Source organism: Narcine bancroftii, chromosome 13 (genome assembly GCF_036971445.1).
Source record: "Narcine bancroftii isolate sNarBan1 chromosome 13, sNarBan1.hap1, whole genome shotgun sequence".
NCBI lineage: Eukaryota > Metazoa > Chordata > Chondrichthyes > Torpediniformes > Narcinidae > Narcine > Narcine bancroftii.
In genome coordinates this window covers 66113901-66124779 of record NC_091481.1, presented here as the reverse complement: position 1 = coordinate 66124779, position 10879 = coordinate 66113901, and the positions used below count along the sequence as shown (strand labels likewise).

The window sequence follows — 10879 nt, the reverse complement described above, 5'->3', positions numbered from 1 at the left end:
GGTGTTTCTGGCAAGGCCTGTTGCCTATTTCATAATCACTTCCTGTCACACAAGCTGAGGATCCTGGGAATGCTCAGAAATAGCCCATTCACCCCATTCAATCATGAGTGGATCCATTTCCCCACTCAGCCCCACTGCCCGGCCTTCTCCACATAACCTTTGATGGCCTGGCTTATCAGGAATCTACCAATCTCTGCCTTAAATACACCCAATGATTTGGCCTCCACAATCCACCTGTGGCAACAAATTCCACCCTCAGGGCTGAAGAAATTCCCCTGTTCTAAGCCGGCACCTTAGATTCTGAAGTTGCGCCCTCTTGTCTGAGTCTCTCCCATTGTGGGAAACAACTCTCTCCACATCTTCCAAGTGTTTGAAATGTTTCAATGAGATCACCTTCCTTCTCCTACATTCCAACCAGTACAAGTCAAGAGCCATCAAACGATGCTCATACCAGATGGCATTTATTTATTTAGCTTTGACAGCTGCTAGGAAATTAAAAACCTGATTGAGTTTGTTGTTCCTGAACAGGAGCTGTTCCTGAACCTGATGGTGCGAGTCTTGTAGCACCTGTACCTCTTTCCTGATGCCAGCAGTGAGAACAGAACGTGTGCTGGGTTGTGGGGATCCTGCTGCTCTACGATGGCAGCATTCCCTGCAGATGTTCTCGATGGTGTGGAGGGTTTTCCCTCTGATATCTTGGGCTGTGACCACTATCTTTTACAGGGCTTTACGCTCAGGGGTACTGATGTACCCCATACCCAGACCGTAATGCAGCCGGTCATTGCACTTTCCACTCTAGAAATTTGCCAGGGTTTCCGATGTCCCACCAAATCTCTGCAACTTCCCGAGAAAGTGGAGGTGCTGACGTGCTTTCTACGTGATGCCATCTGTGTGTTGGGTCCGGGAAAGATCCACCATTGCTTTATAAAGCCTCAACATCACATGCCTGCTCTTCGGAGCATCCAAAGAAGGAATTAAACAGAATGAATACTGCAAGAGAGTGAACTGGCAGAGGTGATGCAAACTGAAGCAGCAGGTTATCTTTTGAGGGAGGAAATTAGTCAATGTGGCGTCCCAAGAGCTGTCACTCACAGAGATGAAACTTCTTAACCTGATGTGCCTTCAGTGAAAGAATGTGGAAGATCAAAACAGGTAGGTCAGGGCAGTATGGCAAGCAGACGTACAATGGCTTCGTTCACTTCCGTGATCTTTGTGGAAGCAAGTGTTCCGCTTCATTTCTCGTTCCTTACCTTTCCCACAGTTTTCTTCCCAGTTCTCCTTCCCTCCAACCTCCCTTTATTTATTTCCCTCCCTCTCCTTTTCCCACATGCTCGTTTCACACAGAATGCAAGCCTGTTACCATGCTGTATGTCTCAGTTTAAAAAAATTATCAGAGGCAGGATGGACAGCCAGCACCTTTTCCCCAGGGCAGAAATAGCAAAGAAAGTAGAGGACAGGTTTTTTACACAGAGAGCTGTGGGCACCTGGAATGCCTTGCCAGGGGATGGTGTTGGAGGCTGAAACATTAGGGGCATTTAAGAGACTGAGACAGGCACATGGATGGAAGAAAAATATCTCCTCTGGTGTGGAAGGAAGCCAGGGCCCCAGGGGGCAAACTCAAAGGGTGTGGGGGGTCCACAGGGAGAAAGTCAGGGTTGAACCCATGTGGCGGTGGCTGTGAGGCAAAGGGTCAAGGTGCCAGTCTTTGACCCCCATGATGTGGAAGGGAGCTACCTCTTCAATGTGGCCACTTCTGCTCCCGTCTGGTCACCACAGAGAAGGCACCATCTCTCTCTCTCTCTCTCTCTCCCCCTGGTCACACAAGAGAAGGTACCTTCACATCTTTATCTCTCCCTGGTCACCACAGAGAAGGCAGCTTCATCTCTCCATCTCTCTCTCTCTCTCTCTCTCTCTCCCTGGTCACACAGAGAAGGCAGCTTCATCTTTCTATCTCTTCTCTCTCCCTGGTCACACAGAGAAGGCAGCTCCATCTCTCTATCTCTTCTCTCTCCCTGGTCACACAGAGAAGGCAGCTCTCTCTCTCTCTCTGGTCACACAAAGAAGGCAGCTTCATCTCTCTCTCTCTCCCTGGTCACACAGAGAAGGCAGCTCTCTCTCTCTCTTTCTCTCTCTGGTCACACAAAGAAGGCAGCTTCATCTCTCTCTCTCCCTGGTCACACAGAGAAAGCAGCTTCATCCCTCTATCTCTTTCTCTCTCCCTGGTCACACAGAGAAGGCAGCTTCATCTCTCTATCTCTTCTCTCTCCCTGGTCACACAGAGAAGGCAGCTCTCTCTCTCTCTCTCTGGTCACACAAAGAAGGCACCTTCATCTCTCCCTTTCTCTCCCCCTCCCTCTCTCTCCCCCCACCCCCGTGCAGCAGGGAACCTTGAGAGACGTTTTTTTCTATAATTCTTACTGACAGAGATTGTCTCCCCACCCCTTTCCGCCACTGTTTCCTATCCCCACTCCAGGAAGCGCTTGCCAAGCATATGCAGGGGACGACGAGATAGTTCGTGGCTCCAAGGTTCTCCGCCCACTGACAATTCTCGCACCCACCGATCGCTCGGTCCCTCCTCCGTCTCCCCCTTTAAAAGGCCAATTTGCTTCTGACTTCGTGGGGGCGTAGAGACTCGTCCTGTGCACTTGATACCGGATCGCCTTCAGGTAGGAGAGACCTGCGCGAAAGTTTTACTGAAACGCTACGTGTGTGTGTGTGTGTGGTTTTAAAAAGTTAAAGCAGGTTCCTTTAGACAAACCACTGTTAATTTCTGCGGAACTGATGTCTCATTTGAGAAGTTGGGTGTTCCTTTCAGAACGGGGAAAAGTTACAGGGAAGTCCGTTCCAGAGCGTGTTCTTAACACAGCGACAGAGAACTAAATGGACAGGTCCCATAATCGGACAAGTAGTTTCCTACCACCTGCAATACAAAGACCTTTCCTGCAGCTCTCAAAGCCATCCTGCCTCGTGTGCCAAACTCGATGGGCTGAATAGCCCATTTCTGCTCCCTGTTTTTCACGCGGGAGATGCAATCCACCTCCTTTAGGAGAACCAACTCACCTTGTGAAGTGCAGTCCTGCAGATGTGGGGTGGGGGTAATGGCTCTGATGTGGGGGTAAACTCTAGAGTGGTGGTGCCCCATCCATCTCCCCATCATTTTCCCACCTCCTCTGTGCCTCACTGCCAGACAGGCCTGAGAAACAGCAGCTGGATTAGCATCGACTTCTCTGCTTTCCCCTCTATCCCTACATCTCCTCTCCTCTTGCACGTTCTCTCTCCTCCCCCTTCCCTTTGTTTCCATGAGTCACCCTCTCTAATTAATACTTTTTGTCTGTTGTCCGCACTCCTCCCCCCTCTGCTCCTTCTTTTAATTTGGGTGCCTTCCTGCTTTTCCATGAAGAAGATCTCTGGCCAGTGAAGTTGGTCATATTCCCTTGTGCTGCAAGACCTGCTGAGTTTGTGTTTTTGTTTACAGCTGTAAGGGATGCTCCCCTTAAATCATGTTTATATGAGAGGTGAACTGGTTTACAAGTGTGATGTGTGGTGGTTAATGCTAAAGTTCTTGTAACCACATGGCTTTCACTATAGATAGCATTTTGTTACTATCTTATTCAACCATAACAATCTCGGAGCTTGTCAGAGTAGATGGTTATTAGATGGTACATTCAGACCTTGCTGACCCATTTACCATTGGAGCTGCTGCCTTTAATGTGCTGGTAGTTCCAGTCCTTGCCTCGATATGTTTTAAACATCGTCCACTGCTCAGGTAAAAAAGTTAGGTATGTAGCACAGTAGTGGGCCATTTCGACCCACAAGTCTGTGCCGCCCAATTTACACCCAATTAACCTTTCAAATGGAAACCCGAGCCCCCGGGGAAAACCTATGCAGACGTGGAGAACCTACAAACTCCTCACAGACAGCGCGGGGTTTAAATCATGATCACTGGAGCTCCTATCTGCTATGCCAACTGTGCCACCAACCCCACCCCCCCACCCCCCCCCCCCCCCCGCCAAGCAGAGTACCTTCCAGATTGAAACCAGGGGGAAATTCCCCTCTGAACCTACACCTTTTTACTGCTTCTGATTGTAGATTACCTGATGATGAGAAAAGGTTTGCTATTTGCAACCCTCATAATTTTGTACACCTCCATCAGATCCTGCCCCTCCCTGCTCCAACAAATAAAACAGTCAATTTTTCATCATCTCTGGGTAGACCATAATTATAATCAAGAGAAACAGGAGTGACTCAGTGAGCCAGGTAGCATCTATGGAGAAAAATGGTCAGTCTATCTATTGAGTTGGAGCCCTTTACCGAACCTTCATGGATGCTGCTTCACCCACTCGGTCTCTCCTCCTTCTCTCTACAGTTCTCGTGTTTCTCTGGGCAATAATTTCGCTGTCATTTGATGAAGCAGTTTCGTTCAGTGGCTGGCTGGGTTCACTAGTCACCACACTTTCTCGGAGTGGTAGTGGCTCGGAGAGTGTCTGCTTGGAGCAGAGATGTGGAGTAATTTATTTAGCTGGAGGGTGGTGAATCTGCGTGGCTGTGGGTGGTTGTAGAGGCCAGGCCACTGGATGTATTTAAGACAGAGATTGAGAGGTCCTTGATTTAGCCAGGAAATCAAAGGTTATAGAGAGATGGCCGAACAGTGGGGCTGAGTGGGAAAATGATTCAGCTCATGATTAAATGGTGCAGCAGACTTGATGGGCTGAATGGCCTATTTCTACTCCTATGTCTTATAGCAGTTGCTTTCAACTGTTGTCTTCCCACTCGCATACCATTTTAAGCAATCCCTCTGCCATCGCTGCTCTTTGATCAGTAAGGGATTGCTTAAAGTGGGAGGTGGGTGGGAAGGTTGAGAAGCACTGCTCCAGACCCAATAGTGACTGAAATATTTGGCTTGGGGAAAAATTGTTATTGGCCCATTTCCTTTGGAGTTCTGAAACCATGCACATAACGAGTCAGTGATGGACGATTAAAACAGGTGTCTCTAACCTTTTCCTTTCCACTTGTATACCATCATAAGTAATCTCTGTGCCATCGGTGCTCTGCAATTAGTCAGGGATTACTTAAAGTGGTATGTGGGTGGAAAGAAAAAGTTTGAAAACCACTGCCTTATTACCTTATAGACAACAGTATCAGGTATTTGACACTGGATAAATCAGAGGAGCTTTATGCCACACAATGCCACGACTTGGCTCAGCATGTCCAAGTCCATCTACATAGAGTGACTCAAGCTAATCACAGCCTCGGGTTTGGAGTTGCTCTTCACATACACATTACAAGTGCTGTTTCAAAGACAAGGAACGAGTTGACAGAGGGGGCGTTAGAAGTGGGGGGGGGGGGAGAGAACAGTTGTACTGCTTGACAAATACGTGGTTAGGAATGGTTTAGAAGGCTATGGGACTAGCTGAATGTAATGGAAGATTTAAACCGTGTTTTTTACTTTTGCAACCTTTGCTTCTGCAAGACTGAGAACCTGCTTGATTTTTAGAATCAGCAGATGTAACCTAAATTACACCGAGGGGCCCAGGATGCAGTTGAATCGGAAGACATAATCTAATTTACACCAATGAGGCCCAGAGATGCAGTTTTCTTTTGTTGGTAGATCTTGAAGATAATTCAATCATTTATTCAGGGAGATTAGCTATGAGTAAACAACTTTTGGGTAATATAAGCCATGGTCCCACTGCTGAAGTTTGAGACTCTCCGAGAGGTGGCAAAATCTCTCAGCAAAAAGAAGAACTTCTAGAGTCCAGCTAATGTCCCGGTCGAGGGAGGTGGAGAAGCTGCTACTGGCGCCCCGGCAACCTACTACAAGTGTGCAGTTGTTGCTTCGCTTCGGCAGTTGGGACCAGTCCAGGCGTTGATAAGTATAGTTGGGAAGGGCTAGCATATTGTAGTTTGAAATCAGCTTTTGAATTTGTAAAAAACATCTGTATGAACTGAACTGCTCTGGGTGTGTGTGTCTATTTTCTTTCCGTAGCTCAAACACTGTGACCAATCTGAAACGAACAAAATGAGAGGTATAAGTTTACCCAGGACACTTAGGTTAGCAATTTGGTTAGCATGGGCATTGAGTTGATTCCAAGCTGACAAAATTGATGACTATTGGATTTTTTCCAAATGTTAGTCTCCCACATATCCTGATTATATGCTTTCGCTATGGTACTAATGTCAGGAATGTCTTCCCGAAACCTTTTCAGTTTTCTGCAGACAAGAAGGGCCAAAGGGGCATGTTTCTGTGCTGTAATGTCCTGAACAAATTTCCATCTGTTCCAAAGTGGTTCAACTATTCAGAACAGTGGTTTAAAACTTTTTTCTTTCTGCTCATCTATTACCTTAAATAATTTATATGCCAGGAGTGTGGCCATGCAAAGGTCTTGGCCAGACATGTTGTCATCGAACTCTCCGTGGAGTATATTTTAAAAAAAGTTAAAATCTTTAAAATTAAGAATTTTTCACTTAAAAAAAAAGGACAAAATAAGAAATGGAGGCAGCCGAGAACAAAAACTGAAGAAGTTTCTCCTCAGCCAGGAAGGTTGAGCGAAAGCGCAAAAGAGAGTGGCCTCAAGACTGGCAGAGTTGGGACAAAAACTAAATATTATCCTGGAGAAAATGGAAAACTTGAGCAAGGAGAGACTTGATGGCAAAGATGGCAGAAATTAAATAAATCATTGAAGACTTGATTGGAAGAATGACCCAAGCAGAAGTAGGTTTGGTTTAAAAACATAAGACGAGCTAAAAATTCTTTGGAGTTGGACCAACAAGGTCTGCTGGACATGGAGAATTTTAGCAGATGAATTAATTATTGGACTGAAAGAAGGAATCGAGGGAAGGGATCTGGTAAACTTCTTTGAAATGAGTGCTGGGAGAAGACACAGTCATAGGAAAAATTACACATGGAGAGGGCTCGTTGGACCCAGGAGAGCCGGTGACTGGTCCTGGTAAGTCTTTAGAGTTACCAGGAACAGGAGACAATCTGGGAGCAGCCTATGAATACTCTAAGCAAGATAATGGCCGCCCGAGATTGAACATGAAAAAGTGCTATTTTTCCAAGATTTTTGTCCTGCTTTGATTAAGCAAAGGAAGGAGTTTGATGATTTAAAAAGACAATTGCGCTCTTAAAAAAAAACAAAATACTCAATGATGTACTCTACAACACTTGAGGGTCGAAGTAGCAGAGGGTAATTGGCGATTTTTTTTTTCAAGACTAAGTGTGAGATGGAAGATTGCCTGCGAGATTTATGAAAGGGCTAAGATTGACAAAGAGAATGACTGTGAAAAATATTTACAATGGGTCTAAGTAAAAGTTGTATTTTGTTTTAGCCATTTATTGTTGAAAAGTAAATTTTATTGAAATGTCCACAGAGAGCTCAGAAAAGAGAGAAAGCTTGGGAAAAGTAGTAGCAGGGTGGAGACTCTGGTCTAAGGGGGAATGGGGGTGGGGTGAAATGGCACCTAGAGAGGAGTATCTATAAAAGATGGTGCTAAAGGGAGGGGTTCTTCTTCCTCGAGAGATTTTTCAGGGTTTCCTGTTCACGTCCGTGTCAGGACATGGACATTGTTTAAATAATATTGATCCCTTTTTAAAACAATTCAAAAATGTTTTATGTTAAACAATATTTGCTTTTAAAAAATATGGCTAGAATGCAAAAATTTATTATTCTTAATGTTAATGGGATAAACAAGTCAGTGAAAAAGAAACGGGTCTTGGCACATCCAAAAGAATTAAAGGTGGATATCGTCTTTCTCCAAGAAACACAAATTGGAACATACTAAATTAAAAAGAGGATGGGTGGGACAAGTAATATCTTCATTTGGCTCAAAAGCAAGAGAAGTAGCGATTTTTAATACATAAAAATATACCAATAATAATAGAAGAGACCCTGACAGACCAAGTCAGAAGATTTGTAATGGCACACTGCAAAATTTATGCAGAATCATGGACTTTTATGAATATCTATGCACCAAATTATGACGATGAAGCCTTTATAAAGGATATCTTTTTAAAAACATCAGCAGGAAGACGAAATATACTGGTTGGAGGAGATTTCAATTTCTATCTAGATCTAAAACTGGATAAAATCAGCAAGAAAAGTGACAAGGGCAAAAGCTGGAAAAATGGCACTATAATTTATGAAGGATTTAAATTTGATTGATATATGGAGGCAGCTTAATCCCATAGAAAGAAACTATTCATTCTACCCAAGGGTACACGATTCGCATACAATTTGTTTTTAATGTCTACCTAGTTAAGAATGGTAAAAAAGGAATATTTGGTGAAACTTTTATCAGATTGTTCACCATTATCTTTGACTATCGCGAGAATGGAGGGAAAAAATAAATGTGTATATATGGCATCTCAATGCAATACTGCTGAAAAGGAAGGACTTTTGTGAGTTTATTAAGAGACAGATAGAACCATTTTGTCTACTGATAATAGCTTTTTAATAAGGGATACCCTTAAAGAGGACAAATTATTTTCTTAAACCAAAAATCTTGAGAATATGCCACAGAGCTGAATAATTTAGAGCAGGACATGACAAAATTGGAAAAAGAATATCAGAGAACAGGGTTACAAGAAAATTATAGATTATTAGAGAATAAAAAAATTGAAATATAACACATAACAAACTTTTAGAATGGGGGAAAAAACAACTATATTAAAAACCAAACAAAAATACTATGAATTAGGAGAATGGGCACACAAAGTTGTATCTTGGCAGGCAAAGGCAGAGGCGTCATCTAGAATGCTAAATGCAATAAAAACAGAGGCCAGTATTATAAGATCATCAAAAATAAATAAATAGTATTTTTTTAAACGTGCTGTATGAAACTATATAAATCAGAATTATTAGGAGATGAACAATTTTTAACAAATGTTGAACTTACAAAATTAGAAGGTGGAGAATTAGTTGATTTGGATGCCCCTGTCACAAGAGAGGAAATCAAGAAAGCTTTGGGTACTTTTCAAGCTAACAAATCTCCAGGGGAGGATGGGTTTCCTCCTGAGTTCTACAAACAATTAAAAAATTTAAAGATTTATTGACACCTCTTAGGATGGATGTATTTGATATATTGTGGAGACCCAGACCCTCCCAGAATCTTTCTCAACTTCTATAACTACAGTGTTACTGAAGAAAAGTAGAGACCCTTCAGAATCTTTCTCAACTTCTATAACTACAGTGTTACTGAAGAAAAGTAGAGACCCTTTTAAAAACTTCATATAGACCTATATCACTCCTGAATGGCGATTATAAAAATATTGGCAATGGTACTAGCTAATAGACTGGACAATATCTACCAAAATTAATACATGCAGATCAGGTGGGACTTGCCAAATGAAGATACTCTTCAAATAGTCTAAGTAGACTATTTAGTATAATACATATGGCAAAATCAAAGTTGAATTCAAGTATAACTATTTTTCTAGATGCAGAGAAAGCATTCAATTGATTAGAGTGGTCTTTCTCATTTAAAACATTTGGAAAAATTTGGTATAGGCAGAAAATTTATAAAGTGGATAAGATCTCCATCTTAAACCACAAGCCAACATTATAACTTAACAATCAGATGTCAGCGTCTTTCCCTTGAGTAGATCAAGTAGACAGGGGTGTCCTCTGTCTCCAGCACTTTTTCTCCTAGCTATTGAGCCACTGGCAGAGATTATAAGGAGAGATCCGGATATTAAGGGTCAAGAAGAACAGAAAATGAGCTTATTTGCTGATGATGTGTCATTAAATATGTCTGACCTGCTGAATCACTGACAACGTTACAAACAATATTATAAAAATATTGGATAAGTATCAGGTTGTAAAATATATATGGACGAGTGAGATAATAACCATTGATGAATTTTGACTATGAAAGATATGAAAAAGTAGAAGATTTAAATGGAAGACAGGTTCACAGTAGTTGAATGTGAAAATCCATTGTTGTTGATTAAACTAAATGCCTTTGTTTTGTGATGGTTTAACAGTAAATTATTCAGTTCAAAAAATAGTGGGCCTGAAGGAGGGTGAAGAAGGCACAGATATGAAGGAATTTATAAAAGGATGGATCTCGAAGGTCCAAGGAATGGAAATAGAAAGGGCTCACAGAGCATTAGCTCCAAAACCACAGGCATATCAAAAATCAAGATCCATCTTAGTAAAATTTTTGAGATACACGACAACCAGTGCACCGGTGGCATCATGAAGAAAGCCTCTGCTTCCTCAGGAGTTTGCGGAGGAGCTAGTGGAGATGTTCAAGTGAACCGGTACGGACTTGGAGGGCCGGCATGGCCTGTTTCCGTACTGTGAACGGTTATATGGTTATATGGAATCAAATATTTAGGAATAATGACAGATAATTATTTACAGAACTTGTATATTTAATTACACTCCACTTAGGAAAAAATAGAGAAAGATTTTCAGAAATGGAAAGACCTGCCAATTGTTCTGGTGGGATGAGTAAATTGTAAATGGCCAAAATTACAGTATCTTTTTTCCATTGTTACCTATTGTTCTACTTTTAAAAAAAAGTTTAAATGATTGAATAATTATATAAGGCAATTCCAATGGAATAACAAAGTGCCAAGATTTTCAATGGAAAAGCTAACATGGGATTATAAACTGGGAGGACTAAGAAATGCTGTTTATCAGCATAAGCTAGATTTTTGCCACTGATTTTTCAAGAAGGTGGTTCCCCTTCTTGGATCCCCCAATGGGAATGAATTCAATAAAAGAGGAGACAGTGAAGGACTTTATTTATAATTGGAAAGTTACAATAATAACAAAGATGGATAGCCCTAATTAATACATATGTTTAAAATAATGGCAACAAATAAATGAATGTATTGGGGGAAAAAAGCAGGTATCATTAAGAACATCATTAT

General features: G+C 42.1%; 1 protein-coding gene across 1 annotated transcript in view; it reads left to right on the top strand.

Moving 5' to 3' along the window:
- The first annotated feature begins 2482 nt into the window (after positions 1 to 2482).
- Positions 2483 to 10879, top strand: part of LOC138748795 (uncharacterized) — a 37423-nt gene continuing 29026 nt past the window's right edge. The window contains exon 1 of the mRNA XM_069909545.1: positions 2483 to 2666. The gene's annotated coding sequence lies outside the window, so the exon portion shown is untranslated. The remainder of the gene's footprint in view (positions 2667 to 10879) is intronic.